The 22,852-nt window shown below is 46.9% G+C and overlaps 1 protein-coding gene across 2 annotated transcripts in view; it reads left to right on the plus strand.

Annotated features, from left to right (window-relative positions):
- LOC119971744 (WD repeat containing planar cell polarity effector) overlaps positions 1–22,852 on the plus strand; it is a 248,136-nt gene that overhangs the window by 15,614 nt on the left and 209,670 nt on the right. Inside the window, exon 2 of one of the 2 annotated variants that reach the window (XM_038807780.1) lies at positions 1,746–1,883. The exons of the other annotated variant lie outside the window; for it this stretch is intronic. The gene's annotated coding sequence lies outside the window, so the exon portion shown is untranslated. The remainder of the gene's footprint in view (positions 1–1,745; positions 1,884–22,852) is intronic. 2 annotated transcript variants of the gene reach the window in all.

Below are 22,852 nucleotides of genomic sequence, written 5' to 3' on the forward strand. Positions count from 1 at the left end.
CCCCCTGGTCTGCCATCACCTTCTCCATCTAGAACCTCACTCTCTTACTGACCAAAATTGCTACGCCCCACGCCCTGCAGTTGAACCCCGAGTGAAATACTTGGCTTACCCAACCCTTCCTGAGCCTCACCTGATCCCTCACCTTCAAATGAGTCTCCTGTAGTATAACCACATCGGCCTTTGAGCTTTTTAGGTGCGCAAACAACCTCACCCTCTTCACTGCTCCCAACCCCTCAAGTTCCACGTAACTAAGCTGACCAGTGGTCTCTTCCTCGCCACTGCCCCTCCCCCCATCTGCCATCATCATAACTCTGGCAGCCCCCACTGCCTCCCAGAATCCCCCCTTCCACTTCCTCTCGAAAACACCTCCCCTGTTTATCAGCCCCCCCTTACTCCCCTTTCACACCTCCTAGGCCCATTGAAACATGTTCAAACTGGCTGCAATGGCTGCAACCCCTCCTCCCACCACACCTCCATTCACTAGCCGGCTTAAGCTTGCTAGTGTGGAGGCCTCTGACCAGACTCCAATCCTCCTCCCCCCCCCCCCCTTACCCGGTCCCAGGAAACAAAAAAAGACCCTTCAAACAAACAAACCCAGTGCAAACCAATAAATCCCAGATAACCATTGTTACAAAAATCACCACTCTTACCTTATCCAAATAGGCAAATTCACCTCATTTAACACATATAACAATATGAAATAAAAAATAGAATTATATACAATCTTCCATTCCCCCCCTACCCTCGGTCCAAAACCAATCCTCAGTCCCATTTCTCACTACTGCACCAGTCCTTCTATCTTCACAAATCACTCCGTCGCTTCCACTGTCTTGAAATAAAATTCTTTGGAGTTGTAGGTCACCCTCAAATTCGCTGGGTACACTCCGCCCAACTGTTTACCATTGTTATCCAGTGCCGTCTTCACTCGGCCGAAGGCCGCCCGCCTCCTCGCCAACTCCACGGTTAAGTCCTGGTAAATATGTGTACCAGCTCCAGCCCACTGCACCTCCTGCTTCTGCGTCGCTCAACTCAGGACCTTCTCCTTCACGTGGTACCTGTGGAAACAAATAATCACCGCTCTTGGCGGCTCATAGGCCTTTGGTTTGGGCCTTTGGTTTGGGCTTTTGGTTTGGGCCTCAATGACCAATGAGCCCAATCCAGTTCAAACCAGGAGGGATCTTTTTCCTCTCCCAAAAGCTCCACCAACATCTTAGCAAAGTACTCAGTCGGCCACGGGCCCTTCCACCCCTTTGGGCAGGCCTACGATCCTCAAATTATGTTGCTCAGATCTGTTTTGCAGGTCCTCCAACTTGGCTAGCAGACCTTTGTTGGCCCCGACCACCCTCTACAGCTCCTCACCCATCGAGGTGAGCTGATTGCTGTGTTGCGACATGGCGTCCTCTACTCCCTTAATTTTTTCACCCTGCACCCGCATCTCAGCAGAAGTCCTCACCGCCACCTTCACCAGGGCAATCGCCTCCTCCACCAGCACCTTCAGCGCTGCCATCATCTCCTTTCTCATCACCTCCATGTGCTTTGCAAACTGTTTCTCGAGTTCCAAAGCCATCACCTCAATCACCTTTTCTGCCATGAACAGTGCGGCCCCACCCAGCGGCCCAGCCTCTGCCATCTTTCCAGTTGCCGAGCTGACCCTTTCACTTGACAATGAACCTTCACTCGCCTCCTTCTTCATGGCAGCTTTCTTTTGGTTTTTCAACATCCCTGTCCTTTCTTATGTTTTCCAGCACTTATATGGCGAAAGATTGCCCCTGGGACCGGGCATTAAATTCTAAAAAATCAAGCCTCGAGCAGGAGCTACCCAACGTGTCACTTCCTCCCTATATGCCGCCACCGGAAGTCCCACCTTATTTTATTTCATACAGGTTTGACATAGATTGACACATGTGCCAATAATGCATGTAGTACTGCCTGAGTTTAACTAGCTAAACATGTGCACTCACTAGAATGGAGAATTGGCAAACTGAAATTGATAAATCCCATCCTGAATGACTAATTTACCTCTCTACATCCCAGGCAATAAGGCTGGCTGGCTGGCTAGACGGTTCTCAGTAACATAAGGTAACATTTGATAAGGTGCCACACGAGATAAGAGCTGACACTGAGATGGAAAGCTGCTGGACACCAGCCCTCCGCCCGAGACTGAGGAGATCCCGGAGTTCGGGTCGTAGGATGACACAGCTGCCTCCAACACCCACCACTATCCCCGAGATACTCACCCTGTTTGGGCACTTCAGTGAAGAGGCTCCTGGGACACTATCTGGTGAGCACCACACAGTTGACCTGGTACAGCAGATCGAGGTCGGAAAACCTGAGGGGGCGGACGGTCGGAGGGCAGCCGACCCCAGGAACTAGCTGCTGTCCAGAGGTGCAGTTGGAGGGGTCCAACCGCTTGCAGCAACAGGAGGTGCTGCCGACAATGCTTATCACCCAGGCCAACACCACAAGGGTGACGCCTGCGATTGAGGCATTGGGGACGACGGTTTTGGCTTTGGGTCAGCATGTCCAAGGCCTGGGGCATTCTGTGCAGGCGTTGGTGGAGGCCTGAGATAGGGTGCTGCTTCACAGGCAACTTTGTCTCAGAGCCACCTGGAAATCTCAGCGGCGCTTCCGAGTGTGGCCCTACTCGGAACGAAAAAATCAATCTGGGAGTAAGCCTTATGCACACGGGAGAAGTATGAAAATTCCCTGGCCCTCGCAAACCTCGATGGGTTCACCCCTCCCATCTGGTCCATAAAACCCCTCAACACCTTATCCGCCGCAGGCCTCCTACCCGTCCTGGATCTGGATCGATCCAGTGGCGGATCCAGCACCGTGTTGAAATCCCCCCCCCCCCCCCATTATCAGGCCTCCCACCTCCATATCTGGAATCCGGGCCAACATGCGCTGCATGAAACCTGCATCGTTCCAATTCAGGGCGTATACATTGACCAGTACCATCTGCTCCCCTTGCAGCTTGCCACTCACCATTAGATACCTCCCGCCACTGTCTGCCACCACATTCGACGCCTCGAACGGCACCCTCTTCCCCACCAGGATCGCCACCTCCCGATTCATTTGGGGCATCCAGCCCCAAATGAAATATCTGGCCTACCCATCCCTTCCTCCATCGAACCTGATCCGCCACCTTCAGGTGCGTCTCCTGAAGCATGGCCACATCCGCCTTCAGCCCCTTCAGGTGGGCGAACACGCGGGCCGATTTAACCGGGCCATTCAGTCCCCTCACATTCCAGGTGAGCAGCCAGATCAGGGGACCACCTACCCCCCTTCCCCGTCGACTAGCCATCACCCTTCCGTAATCCGCCACGTGCCCGCGCCCCCCCCCCCCCCCGCTCAGTTCCCCACAGCGGCAAACACCCATCCCGACCCCCTCTACCTGCGCCAGCTCCTTTGCCACTTCAGCAGCAACCCGGTACCCCCCCCCCCCCCCCCCCCAAGCTAGGGCCCCCCTAGCTGCGTAACCCCTTCTATTGTACTTCCGTAAACCAGCTGACTCCTGCTGACCCCAGCTGCTCCCGCCACCCCAAAGACCCTCCCTAGTGACGGTCCCACCCACTACTCCTCTAGCGCGGGAAAAAAAGCCCGTGCTTCCCTCCCAAACCCCCCCCCCGACCCAAAACGCGGGAAAAGGCGGGCACATGACCCAACAGGACCGCGAACCGCACCCAACCGGTGAAGGAAAATAAAAATCCAAACAAAACAAACACCCAAGTAAACAGATAACAGTCCCAAAAAGTAAAAAAAAGCAGAACGGCAAAAACATCATCCAACAGAACCGATAAAACAAAAGGATACCAAGGAGGACAAACCTCCGGGCTGTGGACAACGTTCCCCAGCCCCCAGTCCTCAGTTCAAGTCCAGCTTCTCTGCCTGGACAAAAGACCAAGCTTCCTCCGGGAAGTCGAAATATAGCTGGCCGTCTTTATAAGTGACCCACAGGCGTGCCGGCAGTAGCAGGCCAAACTTGACCCCTTTCTTGTGGAGCACTGCCTTCGTCCGGTTAAAACCAGCCCTTTGTCCGGTTAAAACTTAGCCCCTAAAGAGTGGCTAAGGTAAATATTGGTCCTTTAGAGGATGAGAAGGGAGTTTTAATAATGAGGAAATGGCTGAGGAACTGAACAGGTTTTTTGGGTCGGTCTTCACAGTGGAAGACACAAATAACATGGCAGTGACTGATAGAAATGAGGCTATGACAGGTGAGGACCTTGAGAGGATTGTTATCACTAAGGAGGTAGTGATGGGCAAGCTAATGGGGCTAAAGGTAGACAAGTCTCCTGGCCCTGATGGAATGCATCCCAGAGTGCTAAAAGAGATGGCTAGGGAAATTGCAGATGCACTAGTGATAATTTACCGAAATTCACTAGACTCTGGGGTGGTCCCAGTGGATTGGAAATTAGCAAACATGACACCACTGTTTAAAAAAGGAGGTAGGCAGAAAGCAGGAAATTATAGGCCAGTGAGCTTAACTTCGGTAGTAGGGAAGATGCTGGAATCTATCATCAAGGAAGAAATAGTGAGGCATCTGGATAGAAATTGTCCTATTGGGCAGACACAGCATGGGTTCATAAAGGGCAGGTCATGCCTAACTAATTTAGTGGAATTTTTTGAGGACATTACCAGTGCAGTAGATAACGGGGAGCCGATGGATGTGGTATATCTGGATTTCCAGAAAGCCTTTGACAAGGTGCCACACAATAGGTTGCTGCATAAGATAAAGATGCATGGCATTAAGGGTAAAGTAGTAGCATGGATAGAGGATTGGTTAATTAATAGAAAGCAAAGAGTGGGAATTAATGGGTGTTTCTCTGGTTGGAAATCAGTAGCTAGTGGTGTCCCTCAGGGATCCGTGTTGGGCCCACAATTGTTCACAATTTACATAGATGATTTGGAGTTGGGGACAAAGGGCAATGTGTCCAAGTTTGCAGATGACACTAAGATGAGTGGTAAAGCGAAAAGTGCAGAGGATACTGGAAGTCTGCAGAGGGATTTGGATAGGTTAAGTGAATGGGCTAGGGTCTGGCAGATGGAATACAATGTTGACAAATGTGAGGTTATCCATTTTGGTAGGAATAACAGCAAACGGGATTATTATTTAAACAATAAAATATTAAAGCATGCTGCTGTGCAGAGAGACTTGGGTGTGCTAGTGCATGAGTCACAGAAGGTTGGTTTACAGGTGCAACAGGTGATTAAGAAGGCAAATGGAATTTTGTCCTTCATTGCTAGAGGGATGGAGTTTAAGACTAGGGAGGTTATGTTGCAATTGTATAAGGTGTTAGTGAGGCTACACCTGGAGTATTGTGTTCAGTTTTGGTGTCCTTGCTTGAGAAAGGACGTACTGGCACTGGAGGGTGTGCAGAGGAGATTCACTAGGTTAATCCCAGAGCTGAAGGGGTTGGATTATGAGGAGAGGTTGAGTAGACTGGGACTGTACTCATTGGAATTTAGAAGGATGAGGGGGGATCTTATAGAAACATTTAAAATTATGAAGGGAATAGATAGGATAGATGCGGGCAGGTTGTTTTCACTGGCGGGTGAAAGCAGAACTAGGGGACATAGCCTCAAAATAAGGGGAAGTAGATTTAGGACTGAGTTTAGGAGGAACTTCTTCACCCAAAGGGTTGTGTGAAGCAGTTGAGGCTCCTTCATTACATGTTTTTAAGGTAAAGATAGATAGTTTTTTGAAGAATAAAGGGATTAAGGGTTATGGTGTTCGGGCCGGAAAGTGGAGCTGAGTCCACAAAAGATCAGCCATGATCTCATTGAATGGCGGAGCAGGCTCGAGGGGCCAGATGGCCTACTCCTGCTCCTAGTTCTTATGTTCTTATGTTCTCTTCGCCACTTCCGTACTCCAGTCCTGGTAGATCCTGATCACCGTATTCTCCCACTTGCTACTCCTCTCCTTCGCCTAACGCAGCGCACACTCGCGGTCGACGAAGCGGTGGAAACGGACCAGCACCGCCCGAGGCGGCTCATTTGGCCTGGGTTTCCTCAGCAGCACCCGATGGGCATCCTCCAGCTATAAGGGTCCCTGGAACGACCTCGCACCCATTAGCGTGTTCAGCATCATAGCCACATAGGCCCCCAAATCCGAACCTTCCAGCCCCTCTGGGTGGCCCAGAATCCGCAGGTTCTTCTGACGGGCCCCGATCTCCATCTCCTCCAGCCTCACTGACCACTTCTTATGGAGCGCCTCGTGCGACTCAACCTTCACCGCCAGGCCCAGAAGTTCATCCTCGCTCTCCGAGGCCTTTTGTCGAAGCTCTCGGATCTCCACACCCTGGGTCGCCATGAGCTTGTCCAGGGAGGCCTTAAACGGCTCCAGAATCTCTGCCTTCAGCTCCTTAAAGGAGCGCTGAAGCAGCTCCTGCTGCTCCCGCGCCCACTGCTGCCACGCTGCTGCTTCCCCGCCCGCCACCATCTTGCCTTTCCTGCCTCGCACCTTTTTCTGCTCCAAAGCCGATTTTCTGACCGCTCCACTCCTAGTCCAGGCCACCCACCGGTGGAGAATCTGAGAAGGAGTGTTCCCACACGGGGAAAAGTCCAAACAGCACCACTACGGCCCCTTAAAAGAGCCCTAAAGTCCGAAAATAGCGGGAGCCACCGAATGTGCGGCTTAGCTCCGCACCACCGCAACCGGAAGTCTGTCCCCGTTTCTTCAACGGCCTTGGTGAGATCTTTTCCCAGTTCTTCCCTCTGCTGCTAGAATTCAGCTTTCATAAAGGCCCTCAAGTCAGCTTGAGGCCTCTAAGCTGGCCCTTCCCCCGCCTGCATGCTTGCAGAGGCTTTTGTCTGCTGCTGCTTCAGCCAAATCTTGCACTGTTTCTGAGGGTCTGATAACCAAGAAACATACCATTCCTGGGGGAAAGTACTCCTCCAACATTCACCTACGCCTTTTCATCAAAATTCCAACCCGTGTTGCTTAAAAAAGAGTTCTTTTCTGTAACCTTGGGCAGGAGCTGCCTCTGTGTGACCACTCACTCCATGGTGCACACCGGATGTCTCGTCACCTCTCTTCCTTCTTCGCTCCAGTGAGAAAAGCCCTAGCTCCCGCAAACTTTCTTCATAAGACATGCCCTCCATTCCAGGCAGCAGCCTGGTAAATCTTCTCTGCACCCTCACCAAAGCATCCACATCCTTCCTATAATGAGGTGACCAGAACTGGACACAATATTCCAAGTGTAATCTAACCAGGGTTTTATAAAGCTGCAGCAAAACCTCACGGCTCTTAAACTCAATCCCCCTGTTAATGAAAGCCAACACACCATACGCCTTCTTAACAACCCTATCAACCTGGGTGGCAACTTTGAAAGATCTATGTACGTGGACCCCAAGATCCTTCTGTTCCTCAACACTTCCGAGAACCCTGCCTTTTACCCTGTATTCAGCATTCAAATTCGACCTTCCAAAATGAATCATTTCACATTTATCTAGGTTGAACTCCACCTGCCACTTCTCAGCCCAGCTCTGCATCCTGTCAATGTCCTGTTGTAACTTGCAACAGCTCTCGACACTATCTACAACTCCGCAAACCTTTGTGTCATCAGCAAACCTACTAACCCACCCTTCCACTTCCTCATCCAAGTCATTTATAAAAACCACAAAGAGCAGAGGTCCCAGAACAGATCCATGTGGGACACAACTGGTCACCGACTTCTAGGCGGAATACTTCCCATCCACTACCACTCGCTGTCTTTCGGCCAGCCAATTCTGTATCCAGACAGCCAAATTTCCCTGTATCCCATGCCCCCTGACTTTCTGAATGAGCCTACCATGGGAAACCTTATCAAATGTCTTACTGAAGTGGGGTGTGCAGTAAGATGGGTGCCTTGCAGGCTGCGGAAATGGCAGTCCAGGACTGGACACTGCCCCAGTCCCGTGGGGGTCATCCTGGCCACTCCGCTTGTTTCCTCCCGGGCCCCCCTCCAACCTCAACCAGCCTGGCCAGTGTTCGGCCCAGCAGCCCACAGTCACTCCTCTCTGTGTCCAATCTCCTCTCTCTCCATCAGCCACGACGCCGGTTTCACGATTTTTAAAAGCAAATGGTGTTTACTGTACTTGTGTTCCGGAACGCTTTGATGCCGCTGTCGATGTGATGGAGAATTGCGATTTGGCATCAAACCAGCGCCTGCACGACTTCTGCATTGGAACCGATTCTCCGTACATTCATGTATACTGATTCATGTATACTTATTCATTATTCATACTTATTCATGTATACTTAGGCCGGTGAGCCTAACGTCTGTGGTGGGTAAGGTCTTGGAGAGGATTATAAAAGATACGATTTATAATCATCTAGATAGGAATAATATGATTAGGGACAGTCAGCATGGTTTTGTGAAGGGTAGGTCATGCCTCACAAACCTTATCGAGTTCTTTGAGAAGGTGACTGAACAGGTAGACGAGGGTAGAGCAGTTGATGTGGTGTATATGGATTTCAGTAAAGCGTTTGATAAGGTTCCCCACGGTCATCTATTGCAGAAAATACGGAGGCTGGGGATTGAGGGTGATTTAGAAATGTGGATCAGAAATTGGCTAGTTGAAAGAAGACAGAGAGTGGTAGTTGATGGGAAATGTTCAGAATGGAGTTCAGTTACGAGTGGCGTACCACAAGGATCTGTTCTGGGGCCGTTGCTGTTTGTCATTTTTATAAATGACCTAGAGGAGGGCGCAGAAGGATGGGTGAGTAAATTTGCAGACGACACTAAAGTCGGTGGAGTTATAGACAGTGCGGAAGGATGTTGCAGGTTACAGAGGGACATAGATAAGCTGCAGAGCTGGGCTGAGAGGTGGCAAATGGAGTTTAATGTGGAGAAGTGTGAGGTGATTCACTTTGGAAAGAATAACAGAAATGCGGAATATTTGGCTAATGGTAAAATTCTTGGTAGTGTGGATGAGCAGAGGGATCTCGGTGTCCATGTACATAGATCCCTGAAAGTTGCCACCCAGGTTGATAGGGTTGTGAAGAAGGCCTATGGTGTGTTGGCCTTTATTGGTAGAGGGATTGAGTTCCGGAGCCATGAGGTCATGTTGCAGTTGTACAAAACTCTAGTACGGCCGCATTTGGAGTATTGCGTACAGTTCTGGTCGCCTCATTATAGGAAGGACATGGAAGCTTTGGAACGGGTGCAGAGGAGATTTACCAGGATGTTGGCTGGTATGGAGGGAAAATCTTATGAGGAAAGGCTGATGGACTTGAGGTTGTTTTCGTTAGAGAGAAGAAGGTTAAGAGGTGACTTAATAGAGGCATACAAAATGATCAGAGGGTTAGATAGGGTGGACAGCGAGAGCCTTCTCCCGCGGATGGAGGTGGCTAGCACGAGGGGACATAGTCTTAAATTGAGGGGTAATAGATATAGGACAGAGGTCAAAGGTGGGTTTTTTACGCAAAGAGTGGTGAGGCCGTGGAATGCCCTACCTGCAACAGTAGTGAACACGCCAACATTGAGGGCATTAAAAAATTTATTGGATAAGCATATGGATGATAAGGGCATAGTGTAGGTTAGATGGCCTTTAGATTTTTTCCATGTCGGTGCAACATCGAGGGCCGAAGGGCCTGTACTGCGCTGTATCGTTCTATGTTCTATGATTTCGCCGTTGGCTAATGAAGGATCCTACCTAGTATATTTTAAATGTCGAGAGATTGCAGAACTCAACAGCACAGAGGGATCTAGGTGTTCTGGTACATGAATCACAAAAGTTAGTATGCAGCCATAACAAGCGATTAGTAAGGTAAATGGGATGTTGGCATTAATTGCAAGGGGTTGGAATATAATAGGAGGGAACAGAATGTGCTAGAAAAGCTCAATAGGTCTGGCAGCATCTGTGCAAAGAGAAACCGTTCTCGTTTCGAGTCAAATGTGACTTCTTTGTAGCTGAAGGAAGGTAGAAAAATGGGCCGGAATTCTCTAGCTGTTCGCTGGCGGTGAGATTCTCTGGTCATGCTGGTAGTGTACCCCTGCCCGTGTGTCTCCTGCTGGGGTGGAGTCAGTGGGAATTCCCATTGTCAGCAGCGGCAGCAGAGAATTCCGTCGGCATCGAACAACACGCCACCTCCCGCCATTGAGAAACATGCAGCTGGGAGGCTGGAGAATCCCACCTATGTTTTATGCAGTTGAAGGTAAGGTCAGGAATAGGTGAGAGGACCAAGTGAGATTAAATACCAAAGTTGTCATGCGCCAAAAGGGGTGGGAATGGGAGGATATGCAGGTTAGGTGGATTGGCCATGCTAAATTGCCCTTAGTGTCCAAAAAGGTTGGACTGGGTTACGGGGATCGGGTGGAGGTGTGGGCTTGAGTGGGGTGCTCTTTCCAGGGGCTGGTGCAGACTTGATGGGCCAATCCTTCTGCACTGTTTATTCTATAATTCTATGAGTATTAAAGCAACAAAGCAGAGTAGGTGTTAATAGCAGAATATGCTGCTGGCTTTTTAAAAACTCCTGCTTAATACTCTTTCCGAAGCCTCAATATTGTTTGCCGTGTGAGGAGATCAAAACTGGACACATTATTTCAAATGAGGCCTGACCAAACTCTTATGCAAAGAAAATTATATGCTTTGTCTTCTATTTGCGCTACCTATCACTTTTTACAAGAAAGAAGATTAATTCCCCAAATCCTTAAGGCAACAAGAGTAAAACTAAAACTGCAAGGCACATAACCTTTAGTATTTTCAGTTTCTTCATACAGCCGGTTCAGACATTTCCTTTTCATTTAGTTTGGATAATGTCAAGTTGTATTGTGTTGATTGACAAATGAATGCAGACTAGTATCTGAAAGACAAGGAGGAAAGCAGTTTACGGACTACAACTTGTGCTATGTTGCCTGTATAGTGGGGATAGATACTTAATTCAAAGCAGGAATTAAGTTGATGTTTGCTTTATATCTGGGAAGAATGGAATGTCCAGATTAAAACTAATCAATGTGATTCCAGTCGAAGCTGTGCTTGAACATTGCAGCGATTCACCAACTTGTACCCACCTTATTCACAATTCCCCCCGTGGTCAGTGAATCATAGAATCAGTTTACCCAACTTTCTGAGGTTTTAGAATGTGATTTCGAGAACGTTACATCTATTCTTAAATCTTGCTTTCATCAAATGAACAAAATGTTTATGAAGCCACATTCTGACTTTTGAGTTAGGAGTTAAAAGTCCATTGTGAGTTTAAGTAATCCTGTGAAGTTTTAAAGATCTGATCTCAGGAACTTGCGCAAACCTGATTGTGTGCTGGAACTTATTTCCTGTCGTTTAAGCCATGAGGATAATTTTTTGCTCCAGAATTCGGCAAGTGTCTGTGAGAAGTAGCCAGAGGAGGGCAGCATTCTCACTGTCAAGTCAGCAACGAAGGATCCTGGTTAACAGGTTGTGGAAATTGCAATTTGTTGAAAATTGTGTCCAAATTAAGTCATTAGAACTCCCTTGACATAGTATTGAATGAGCAGGGTACTCCTGAGATAGCGTTTTATAGATGATTCAATATTTTGGTGTACTGGAGTGTTGTGATGTAGAATACAGGGGCATGGGTTTGCTCCTGCAATTTCCCATATATGACTTCACTATTACAGTCAGGCTGGCTGATGGAGTGCTAAACAGAGATAAGGAGAGAAAAATTTAACAGAGGAAATCAGAAACTGGATCATCTTGATCATAATTATTACAGTCTGTTATCCAGTTCCTGCTTGCTCAGTTGTCCTCTCAGTTGGGTGCAGCAAAAATAGGATTTTAAAATAAATTGGACTAAAAAAAGCTGCAATATACCATCACAGCAGATCACAACTGTGGTAAGATTTGTTAAAATTGTTCTATTTATGAAACTGTTGGGATTTTTTTGGAAAATGGCGAATTGCTAATGAAAGAAAGACTTTCATTTATATAGTGCCTTTCATAACCACAGGGCATTCATAGTGAGTGAAGTACTTTTGAAGTATAGCCTCTGTTTTACTGCGGGACGTTTAATGACTGACAAGAAAGTGTAACCTGCAATTTTCTGAATAAAATGTAACCTGCTGTGATGTAATTGCTGTGCAGTATTATGGCCGTGCGAATGTTCAGGGCATACAAAAATACAAATTAGGAGCAGGAGTAAGGCCACTCGGCCCCTCGAGCCTGCTCCATCATTCAATAAGATCCTGGCTGACCTGCTTACAACTTTAACTCCACATTCCCACATGCCCCTGATAACATTTCACCCCTTTAATAAAGGTGAAAAGGAGTCAGACGAATAACACAAAGAAGGCGCTTATTTATAACAGTACTATGTACAAAGGAGCACGGTCAGACTTTACCGGGGCCCCTCTCTGTCAGTCTGTTCCTGTCTGGCCAACCTTGTATACAATGGTATTAGCCCCGTAGTTAGCGGGGGAGCTCATATTCCTCGAGACACAAGGGGAAAACAATCAAGCTAGCTCCGCGTAGGTTATTACACCCCTCCCTCCCAAAGTCTGAAGACCCCAAAGGGAACGATGAGGATGATGAAGACGAGTGAATGGAAGCAAAGAAATTAAAAACACTGATGAGGAAGTCTCAGAAGCAACCGGCGGAGCACCACCGGGCGACGCAGATGCTTTAGTCTTGGTACATCGTTGGCTGTTGGTGGGACCGGATCAGCCGGAGTACAGCGAGCCGGAGAATGACGCTGGCGGCCGGACCGCAGAGGTGGAGAACCCTCCGAAGGTGGATCAATGACAGTGTCCAAGTCAGGGACCCCAGAGGCTTGTGTCTCCATGTCGGAATCAGACGAGCAGACATGGGGGGGGGGGTGGGATTCTCCGCCGGCGTGATTCTCCGTTTTGCCGGAGCCCGGGGATTTCCCAACGGCATGGGGCTGCCCCACAATGGGAAACCCCATTGACCGGCCGGCGTAATGGAGAATCCTACCAGCTGGTCGGGGCAGAAATATGGCGGGGCGGAGAATCCAGCCCAGGCATTTGGGTATCTTGAGAACAAAACAACGTAGTGCAGATTGAGGAGCAACCAACAAAACCAGGATGAGTGCCCCCGAGGAGCTGTCCGAGAGGCAGGCTGGAGTGTGGTAGATTTTCCCCAAGGAACCTCTGGAGTGGAAGACTGCTAGACACAAAGGTGGTTGAGGTGACGTTTCATTAACTGACCTCTAACACTGATCTAGTAGGAAACGGGACCAGTTTGGTGAACAACACTCCTAGGAAACCAAAGTGGATTTTCACTAAAGTTACGAACACTGACCGTCTGGTCAGAAGACTATGCCTATTCGGGCAACTCCCTTGAAGATCCTGTGTGCAGCACACCATTACGCCTACATCGGGTAGCAGTAAACTCAACTGAGTGTGGTGTTGGCAACCCATCAACATTTCGGCTGGGCCAACCTAGTAACCGCATCAGTCGTCCTATATGAGAAGTGGAAGTGTGCCAGCCTGATATCTATCAAACCTGTGGTTTGTTTCTTCAACTCTCCCTTCACTGCAGGTTCCATCAATCCATTCGACACCAGATAAGGCGCTGTGCGAACATGGCAGATGCCATTCGCCTTTTATGAAGGCAGGGGACTCTTCGGCAGTAAATGAGGCCCCATTGTCCATAACAAGCACCTCCGGTAATCTGTGGGTCATTAAAGGATGTGCGTAGCTGCTCAATGGTTGCACGAGAGGTGATAGGTGTAATTTTGTGGACCTCAAGTCACTTTGAGTGTGCATCCACCAAATAAAGAAGATGGAGCCCAAGAGCAGCCTGTGAAACCTGTGTGAACGTGGGCCCAGGGACATCCGGGCCCCTCTCATGGGTGCAAAGACGCTGCTGTCAGAAGCTTCTCATGGACCTGACACAAACGGCAGCGTTGGGCCACCAGATTTTACTCCTGGCCAGCAAGTTCATTTTGGAAACTTCCTGGATGAGATGAGCAACATGCAGGTCTTTCAAAACGAAAGGTAGGCCTTTTGCAGGTACGATGACTCTTCTGCCCCACTGGAGGACACCGTCTTCATGGTCAGTTACCGACATCTTGGTCGGAAAAGCCGGCAACTCCACTGAAAGCTGTCGGTGTGGTCCCCTGGATAAAACCAAATGTTGCACCTAAATTAATCCGGATTGTATTGCGTCCAATCACAGATGCAAATAGCTGTCACTGACGAGGTGTCCATGAAATTTACGACTGCCACAATCTAGTCGGTCGTGAACGGATCCACCGAGACAACTGGCAACGCGAGTCGACTTAACGCTTCGGCATTTGCAATTGCAATTGGCGTGCCTGGACAATGTTTGAATGAGTATTGGTATGCAACTAATAGTAGTGCCCGCCTCGGGATCCGGCCTGCGCAATTAGTGGTAACGCCTTATCCTCATGAAACAGGCCAAGCAGCGGCTTATGATCCGATATGATGAAAAAATGGTGGCCGTAAATGTATTGATGGAAGCGTTTAACTCCAAGACAACCACCAGACCTTTCCTCCATGGAATTAGATAGAGGTTTATGTGCTGTTTATGTCCTGGAAGCAAAAGCTATTGGGCAGTCCTGGCCGTAACCCATACAATGAGAAAGGATGGCACCAATTCCATACGGCAATGCATCACGCGTCAAATAAAGGAGTTTTGTGGCATCAAAATGAGTGAGGACTTTGGATGAAACTAGCGTTCGTATCACCAAACGAAATGCAGTCTCCTGGTCAGCGCCTCAAACCCAGGGTTTTTTTTCTGCAGAGGATTGTCAGGAATTTTAGCCAAATTCAGTATAAATTGGCCATAATTTATCGGGCCCAAGAAGGAGCAACGCTCTGTAACATCACGCGGTGCAGGGGCTATTGTTATTGCCTGTAGTTTGTCGGTAACTGGGTGTAGGTCTCCTGGTTCATCCAATAGTCTAAATATACCACCTCCTTCGCAATGAAGACGCACTTTACTTTATGCAGGCAGACTCCATATTCTGGCAACCGCTGCAAAACTGCCTCAGGATTTTTGAGGTGTTCCCGTCTCTGTCACTCCCGTAATTAACACACAGTCAAGATGTTCAACAACGCGTGGGAGAACTCGCAAAATACCCTCCATGACTCGTTGAAAGTTGGCACGAGCCGAAAGGAAGTCAGGTATACTCCTAAATGCCCTGGCGTTGATCGTACATATTTTTGCGACGCCTTGTGCAGTTTGATCTGCAGGTGAGCATCATTCATATACAATTTTGTTAAGTGGAGCCACCTGCCAGTGTGGCATATAGATCTTCGATGCAAGGGAGCAGGTCGCGGTCCAAACAAGAAGCCGTATTTACGGTTAATTTATAATCGCTGTAGAGGCGGCTAATGCAGTCCAGTTTCATAGCCGTTACCACCGGCGTCGCCTTGTTGGTAAAATGGACTGACTTAATGATCCCAAGGCTTTCTAACCACTAAAGCTCTGCTTCGACCTTGCCCACAGTTTCATAGGGGACTGGTCGAGCATGAAAAAATGAGGCTGTGTCTGTGGATTCACATGAGCTTTCGCTATCACCCCTTTTATTTTCCCAAGACCGGGCCTGAAAACGTCAGGGAATTTCTGCAACACCGCATGTAAATCGCCTGTTTTGACCTTGAGGATACGTTGCCAGTCGAGTTGTAAATGGTGTAGCCAATCCCGGCCCAACAGGTTGGGACCATCACCCTGCACCACGATAAGGGGGAAGAATCAAAGACCAATATTTCTGCTATCTGATTTGTGTCCTCATTTGTGAAGACTGAACTAAAGTATGTATTCAATTGCTCAGCCATTTCTTTGTCCCTTATTATGCATTCTCCTGTTTCTGTCTGTAGGGGCCTACATTTCTCTTTCCCAATCTCTTTTTCTCTTCTCATATCATTAGAAACTCTTAGTGTCAGTCTTGATGTTCCCTGCAAGCTTCCTTTCGTACTGTACTTTCCCCTTGTTAATCAATCCCTTTGTCCTTCTTTGCTGAATTCTAAACTGCTCCCAATCCTCAGACCTATTACTTTTCTTGGCCAATCTGTATGCTTCTTCTTTGTATCGGATCCTATTTCTAATTTCCTTTGTAAGCCATGGATTGGCCCTTTTACCCCCTTTGCTTTTGTGCCAGACAGGAATGAACAGTTGTTGTAGTTCCTCCATGCATTCCTTGAATGTTTGCCATTGTCTATCCTCTGTCATCCCTTTAAGTAACTCTCCCCAATCTATCCAGGCCAACTCACGCCTCATATCCTCATCGTTCCTTTTATTAAGTTAAGCACCCTAGCCTCTAAATCAACCACTTCACTCTCCACCTTGATAAAAAAATTCTATCATGTTATGGTCGCTCATCCCCAAGGGGTCTCGTACAGCCAGATTCGCAATGATTCCCTTTTCATTACACAGTACCCAGTCTAAGATGGTCTTCTCTCTAGTTGGTTCCTCCACATATTGGTCAAGAAAACCATCTCGTATACACTCCAGGAATTCCTGCTCTATGGCGTTGTGGCTAATTTGATTTGCCCAATCTATATGAAGATTAAAATCACTCATGATCACTGATATTCCCTTATTACATGCATCTCTAATTTCTTGTTTAATGGTATTCCCAACCTCACCACTGCAGTTTGTGGGTCTATATATGATACCCACTAATGTTTTTTGTCCCTTGGTATTTCTCGACTCTCGCCATACAGATTCCACATTTTCAGAGCTAATATCCTTTCTCACTACTGTGTTAATTTCTAGGAAGATCCACAACAGCAGTGGGAGTCATTCAAAAAGGAAATGGACAGAGTACAATGCCAACTGTCAGGGTTGGGCTAACAACTCCACAGAACCCTGGCTATCAAGGGATTTATAGAATTGGATAAGGGGGAAAAAAGGAGGCTTCTGTCAGATTCAGGGAGCTCAAAACGGTGGATGCTCTCAAGGAATATAGAAAGTGCAGAGGGGTACTTAAAAGTACTTAAATTAGGAGAGTGAGGAAGGGGCATGAAAAAACACTGGAGGGCAAAATAAAGGGAAATTCCAAGGTATTTTGTGAGTATTTAAAAAAAATTTAGTGTACCCGATTCATTTTTCCAATTAAGGGGCAATTTAGCATGGCCAATCCACATACCCTGCACATCTTTGGGTTGTGGGGGCAAAACCCACGCAAACACGAGGGGAGTGTGCAAACTCCACACTGACAGTGACCCAGAGCCGCGATCGAACCTGGGACTTCGGCGCTGTGAGGCAGCAGTGCTACCCACTGCGCCACCGTGCTGTCCTACTTTTTATAAGTATATTAAGGGCAAGAGGGTAACCAGGGAAAGTGTAGAGCCCATTAGGGACCAAAGTGGCAACCTGAGTGTGGGGCCGAAAGACATAGGTGAGGTATTAAATGAGTATTTTGCATCTGTGTTCACTATGGAGAAGGACGATATAGGTCTAGAAAACAGCGAAGGGACTTGATATAATTGAACAGATTAGCATTGAAAGGTAGGCGTGTTGGTGATTTTAACGGGCTTAAAATTGGATAAATCCCCAGGCTCAGGTAAGATGTATCCTCGGCTGCTGTGTGAGGCAGGGGAGGAGATTGAAGGGGCTCTGACGCTAATTTTCAAATCCCCTCTGGCCACAGGAGAGGTGTCAAAAGGACTGGAGGACAGCTCGTATGGTATCAGTAGTAAAGAAGCGAAGTAGGAAAAAAAAAGTAATTACAGGCCAGTGAGTCTAACTTCAGTGATGGGGAAATTATTGGAAAAATGTCTGAGGGACAGAATTAATCTCCGCTTGGAGAGACAAGGATTAATCAAGGATAGTCCGCATGGCTTTGTCAGAGGTAGGCTATGTCTAACAAATTTGATTGAATTTTCCGAGGAGGTGTCTCGGTGTGGAGATGAGGGCAGTGTAGTTGATATCGTCTACGTGGACTACAGTAAGGCTTTTGACATGGTCTCACATGGGAGACTAATCAAGAAAGTAAGAGCCCATGGGATCCAGGGCAAATTTGACACATTGGCTCCAAAATTGGCTTAGTGGCATGAGGCAGAGGTTGATGGTAGATGGTTGTTTTTGTGACTCGAAACCTGTGTCCAATAGTGTACTGCAGGGAATAGAACATAGAACAGTACAGCACAGAACAGGCCCTTTGGCCCTCAATGTTGTGCCGAGCCATGATCACCCTACTCAAACCCACGTATCCACCCTATACCCGTAACCCAACAACATCCCCCTTAACCTTACTTTTATTAGGACACTACGGGCAATTTAGCATGGCCAATCCACCTAACCCGCACATCTTTGGACTGTGGGAGGAAACCGGAGCACCCGGAGGAAACCCACGCACACGGGGAGGACGTGCAGACTCCACACAGACAGTGACCCAGCCGGGAATCGAACCTGGGACCCTGGAGCTGTGAAGCATTTATGCTAACCACCATGCTACCCTAGTGCTGGGTCCCTTGCTGTTTGTAGTGTATATTAATGATCTAGATGTGAATGTGGGGTGTATGATCAGGAAGTTCGCAGACGACACAAAAATTGGTGGTTGCGTAAATAGCAAGGAGGAAAGCTTTAGATGACAGGATTTTAAAAAAAATTGGAGTACTCACTTCATTTTTTCCAATTAAGGGGCAATTTAGCACAGCCAATCCACCTAACCTGCGCATCTTTGGGTTGTGGGGGTGAGACCCACGCAGACACGGAGAGAATGTGCAAACTCTACACGAACATTGACCCGGGGCCGGGATGTGCAGGGTAGGTGGATTGGCGACGCTAAATTGACCCTTAATTGGGAGAAAAAAAGAATTGGGTACTTTAAATTTATTAAAAAGAAAGAACGGAGAGGCACAGTGGTTAGCACAGTTGCTTCACAGCTCCAGGGTCCCAGGTTTGATTCCCAGCTTGTGTCACTGTTTGTGTGGAGTTTGCACGTTCTCCCCGTGTCTGCGTGGGTTTCTGCATAGTTAGCCTGAGGAGCTAGGCACCGAATTAAGAAACTGAAGCTCAAAGATAATAATCTCTGGAATATTATCTGAGTCACGTGCAAATTAGCATAGGTAAAATAAAGTTTGAGAGATGGATAGGTGGCTCAAAGACTGGTGTAATAAGTGGGTTCTTGTTCGTGAGGCATTGGCACCAGTAATGGGGAAAGTAATGGGTTAGGTACCACTGGGATGGCTTACACCTGAACTGTGCTGGGACAAGTGTTCTAATGAGCTGCATAACTAGAGAAATAAAGAAAATTTTAAACTAAATAGTGGGAACAAGAGATCAAATTTGGCAAGATGTATCGACTCTTTGATTTACCACAAGGCAAGAGAGCAAGGTACTAATATGGGAAATGATAAACAGACTGTGGCAGGAACGGATAGAGAGTACATAGGATTATAGAATCCCTACAGTGCTTGGGTACTTATTGTTTCAGTTCCCATGTTGCAGAATCCATTACGTTTTCATTATTTTTACAGCTCATTATTCTAGAAGTGAATTATCACCCATGTTCAGATTTAAGAGTTGTATTAAATTATCTCCATCCTCGACGACCGATAATGGTTATTTCTCATGTCTCCTGTATTTGGTTCCCAGGCATAATGGAGTTTTGATGTTCCATTTGACTGTTAATTTTAGTTCAGACCTCCTGAGATGGAAAGCAGCTGCCTTAAAGTTTCAATTCCTTTCCCTGCAGTTGCCAGCTTGATACTCTTTGCTGCCATTCCACATGGTGAAATTAGGTGACATGGGATCTCAATGTTGCAACACCACCTCCTGAAATGACTTTTGTCCTTTGCAATTTCCTCCGTTATCTTATTACTGTGATGTATGAAAAATGTTTTATTCAAAGGCAAAAAATGCTATTTGGTCTCCCAAGTCAATTTTTCTTAATGAATAATGTGGAAACATAAGACATAGGAGCAGAATTAGTCCACTCGGCCCATCGAGTCTGCTCCGCCATTCAATCATGGCTGATATTTTTCTCGTCCCCATTCTCCTGCCTTCTCCCCATAACCCCTGATCCTCTTATTAATCAAGAACCTATCTATCTCTGTCTTAAAGACACTCAGTGATTTGGCCTCCACACCCTTCTACAATTATCAAGCAATTTTCTTTGCTTGCATCAATAAATAAATGGAGGTAAAGTATATAATAGTCTAATATGGTCTCTAACACACCCACTAAAGTAGTTAATTATTCTTTCAGTTATTTAATGGTTTAGATACTTATGACGAACGGAGGCACAATTGGATTACATTGTTTCTCAGTATTAAAACAGGACAAAAGCATCCAATTTTGCAAAGTTCATGGTATGTGGGTGTCGCAGTCAGGGCCAGCATTTATTGCCCACCCCTAATTGCCCTTGAGATGGTGGTGGTGAGCCGCCTTTTTGAAACTACTGCTGTCCATGTGGTGTTTATCCTTTAAAGAGTCCATTGGAGCCTCAATCAAGAGACGAGTGTTTTTTAAACTTGCCTTCATGTAGGCCAGGAGGAACCATTGTGCCAACATTCTGTCGACGTGGGGTTTGTTCTTGACCCTCCACCCTCTGCCCTACCCAGCTATCGCCTGTGAGCCAATGTGGCTTGGCAGCAAGCCTACATTAGTCCAGTCTGCATGGATAAGGTGGCTCTGGTGGTCCAGTGCTGCAGGATTCTGGCAATGTTAAGATGAGGCCTTAAGCCCAAAATAAGATGTGCACTGAGCCTTCCAGATTGTACCTGCATGCTGATGATTGCATCAGTGTTACTGTCATTTCAAAATAAAAGCATCAAGTGATCATTGAAGGGCGTGTGTGTAAACATCTGAAAATTTACTCAGCTTGCATCAGATTTTATGTGTACACCTTGCACCTTCTGCCTTAGCTTCCAAGTCTTACATTTGGCACCTTGGAAATTAAGAGAGCCTTTCTTTGTGCTTTCAAGTTTAAGGAACCTGACTCAATAGCTCATATTCTATGGTGTTGGATTCAAGCTCAAAATTTGCAGAGCTTGCAATGTTTAACTTGGAGCACCAAATCACTAGAATTGTCCTAATTTCTGCATGTAATTTATCAATTTAGGCCTGAATCAAAGCTATAATTACTAGTGTGGAAAAAGCAGGACAGTGGTTGCGTGACATCTTGGGGTATTTAGTCCCAACTGTTTTCTGAGCTTACTCTAATATTATCGGTGGAAAACTGACAAAACACTTCGGAATAAAGCAATTATGTAGAAAAATAGATTTGAAGAATAGATTGGTTCAAAAGGTCACGACACCAGTGCTGTTTTTTGAGAGTATTGTCAGATTATTTATTGCTGGGGGCGGCACGATGGGGCAGTGGTCAGCACTGCTGGGTTCGATTCCGACCCCAGGTCACTGTCCATGTGGAGTTTGCACATTCTCCCCCAGTCTGCGTGGGTCTCACCCCCACAACCTAAAAAGTTAGGTTAGGTGAATTGGCCATGCTAAATTGCCCGTTAATTGGGAAAAAAAGAATTGGGTACTCCAAATTTATAAATAAAGAAAATATTTTTTTATTGCTCACATGTGAGTTGATATCAACAATTATATTAATTTGGAGTAACTAAGGAGAAATTTAATATTGAAAAATACTGAAACTTTGTTTAGACCATTCTTTTGAAAAGCAATTTTGTCTCAATTTTTAAACGCCACCCAGATAAAGTGGACCTGCTTCACCTTGATGTAACTCTTAAAGGTAAATGACTGGTGTTAAAGCAGAGGCTTTGACAATGTCTATTTATCCACTTTGTCTTTAATATCTTTCCACCTTTTCCACGGTGTTTTTACATCTTTTTGAAAAGTCGGAATGTCTGAATAGACGAGGAGAAGGTGGACTTTGAACTTTGGTGGAGATGCTGTGCTGTTGTGGTTAACTTATGTTTGGGGCTATTTCTTTGTTTTCCACTTCAGGTTTGTTCTTTGCCATTTGTTAAGGGATGGTGGGCTGGTCTCGTTGTTTGGGTTTGGGGTTAACTGAGGACAGTTAATGCACCCTCGTCATGCACCAGGCTCAGCCTGATACAGTTTAAGGTATCAGGGCACAAATGAATGTGGTCTGGATGAGCAGGTTCTTTGGGGAGGTGGAGGATAGGCGGGGCAGCCTGCGAGCCATGTCCATATGTTTTGGGCATGTCCGAGGCTAAGGGGTTTTTGGCAGGTGTGTTCTGATCCCATGTCAGAGGTCTTAAAAATGAGGGTGGTTCCGAGTCCAAAGCTGGCGATCATCGGTTGTCAGAAGACCCGGGGTCCCACTGGGTGAGAGATGCCGACGTCCTGGCCTTTGCCTCCCTGGTGGCCCGGAGACGGATCTTACGGGTGAAAGGACTCTGAACCCTCAAAGTCGGGGGTATCGGTTAGTGACATGGAGGGTTTCTTCGAGTCGAAAAAATTAAATTTGTCTTGAGGGGTCGTTGCAGGGGTTTGCTCGGAGGTGGCAGCCGTTCATTGACATCTTCGAGGAAAATTAAGCTGTCAGGTGGGGGAAAGGAGAGGCATGGAGAGAGATGAGTAAGAATAGGAGAATCAACGGAGGGGTGGCTGGGGAAGGTGGCATTGTTTATGTAAGCCATGTTGGGTGGGGTTTGTGCCCGGGGGGGATTTGTTAGTTATTGTGTTTTTGTTGAAATTTGATGTTTAAATTATTAAAGTTATTGTGTTTGCATGGGTTTCGCCCCCACAACCCAAACATGTGCAGAGTAGGTGGATTGGCCACGCTAAATTGCCCCTTAATAGGAAAAAATGAATTGGGTACTCTAAATTTAAAAAAAAAAATTGTTAAAATGATAAATGCTTCAATGAAATATTTTCGAAATAAAAAGAATGTCTGAACGGACCAATCTTTACTACCTTCACCGTAGTACGAGAAATTATACCATTTGTTCTGGGTTGATTTCAAGGCTCCTTCCATATCTGTGAATGATACAGTGCCATTAGGTTTATAAGCATTAGGATCCTT

This window comes from Scyliorhinus canicula, chromosome 1 (genome assembly GCF_902713615.1).
Source record: "Scyliorhinus canicula chromosome 1, sScyCan1.1, whole genome shotgun sequence".
Lineage (NCBI taxonomy): Eukaryota > Metazoa > Chordata > Chondrichthyes > Carcharhiniformes > Scyliorhinidae > Scyliorhinus > Scyliorhinus canicula.